This window comes from Mandrillus leucophaeus, unplaced genomic scaffold (genome assembly GCF_000951045.1).
Source record: "Mandrillus leucophaeus isolate KB7577 unplaced genomic scaffold, Mleu.le_1.0 Scaffold2, whole genome shotgun sequence".
NCBI classification, from domain to species: Eukaryota; Metazoa; Chordata; class Mammalia; order Primates; family Cercopithecidae; genus Mandrillus; species Mandrillus leucophaeus.
In genome coordinates this window covers 2,819,941-2,821,513 of record NW_012102031.1, presented here as the reverse complement: position 1 = coordinate 2,821,513, position 1,573 = coordinate 2,819,941, and the positions used below count along the sequence as shown (strand labels likewise).

The window sequence follows — 1,573 nt, the reverse complement described above, 5'->3', positions numbered from 1 at the left end:
CGTCCCGGCCTGTGTGCAGGACCTGCGTGACAGGGCGAATGCGTTACACACCCCTCCCCAGGGCCCTGCGTGTGCGGCCACCTGGGGAGGCGGCTCAGACTCTGGACAAGGAAACGAGGGGCACTGGAAGTGGTTTTACACCTTCCCCTGCCCGGTGCCCTTCAGTTCCAGACTACTGGGTTTATTCAGCTGTAGAGGCTAAAGATCATCCGATCCAGTGAGACACACTGTAGTGGTTAAAGACGTCCAGTAACGGTCACCTCTAGTCAAGCGCCTTAAGGACCAGCTTATTCTGAATTCTTTGGAATTCAGGTTACCAGCCTGCGACTTTAAGTTCGTGCTTCCTCATGTGTTTTGGCTGTGTTATTACTTTTTAGCATCAGTGCTAGAGATTGAACGAGAGGATGGTGAATTTCCAGTTGGTCATTTGTATTATAATTTAAGCGAAATTATGCAAAATTGGACAAAGACATTTCTTCATAGTGAATAAAACTTTAGTGCCCCCACCAACAGTTAAGTATATATAGAAAGTGTGTAGAAATGATACACATTAGCATTTTGTGAAAGTTTACTAATAGAGGTTACTTCTTTCTTCGCTGTGGGAGATGTCAGTAGTATTAAGATTTCTCTTGATTTGGAGACTCATCAGTGATCTTCGCTTTGAAACTACAGATGTGTTTTGGGTAGTGTGTAAATGACTCTTGTAGAGCGGAACTTTTAGCACGTTGTCTGTACACCGTGTGGCATTGCTGTAGGTAGGTAGTGGGAGGGCTATGAATGTAGTGTCCACTTGCACGAAGGCACACTCACCAAAATCCAGAACACAAATCAGACTGCCTTGTCCCACGTGGGACGTGGTGATGATGATGATAATACCTTTATATTTTCTTAGTTCTTGACTATTATTAAGTGCTTATCCTAAACACCATTATTTGAGCAGAGTGGTTTCTGATAGAAATTCTGAAGCTGCTTTTCTATGGTAACATATAAATGTCATGCCCTTGAAAAAAATTTCCCTCATTCAAATGGAAGCACTTAAAAATGTTTTAAAGTCAAAGCAATGCTACTTGTTGAATTGGCAGTAATCGTATTAGCTAACATGTGTCGCATGCTTACTGTATGCCAGCCTTTTTACATTTTTCCCCTCTAATTCTTACCCCAAGTTTGTGGGGTAGGTATCATTACTATTCTATGAAAGAGAAAAGGCATCTCCGAGAGCCACACAGCTATGCATTTCAAGGGCATAGGTTCAGTCTCACGTCTCTCTGGTTTGAGAGCCAACGCGTGTTTCATTTTGCCTCCTTCCTGAATTATCAGAGGGAGAAAGGGCGCTGAAAGGTAGAGAGGACTAGAAAAGGAGAATACCACTGATGATTAGGTTGCCCATACCTAAGAATTTAAATTAAGCTGGGCGCAGTGACTCATGCCTGTAATCCCAGCACTTTGGGAGACCGAGGCAGGTGGATCACTTGAGGTCAGGAGTTCCAGACCAACGTGGCCAACATGGTGAAACCCCGTCTCTACTAAAAATACAAAAAATTAGCCGGATGTGGTGGTGGGCGCCTGTAATTCC

General features: G+C 43.9%; 1 protein-coding gene across 2 annotated transcripts in view; it reads left to right on the top strand.

Annotated features, from left to right (window-relative positions):
• TNRC6B (trinucleotide repeat containing 6B) overlaps positions 1–1,573 on the top strand; it is a 312,777-nt gene that overhangs the window by 937 nt on the left and 310,267 nt on the right. The gene's annotated exons all lie outside the window — the stretch shown is intronic.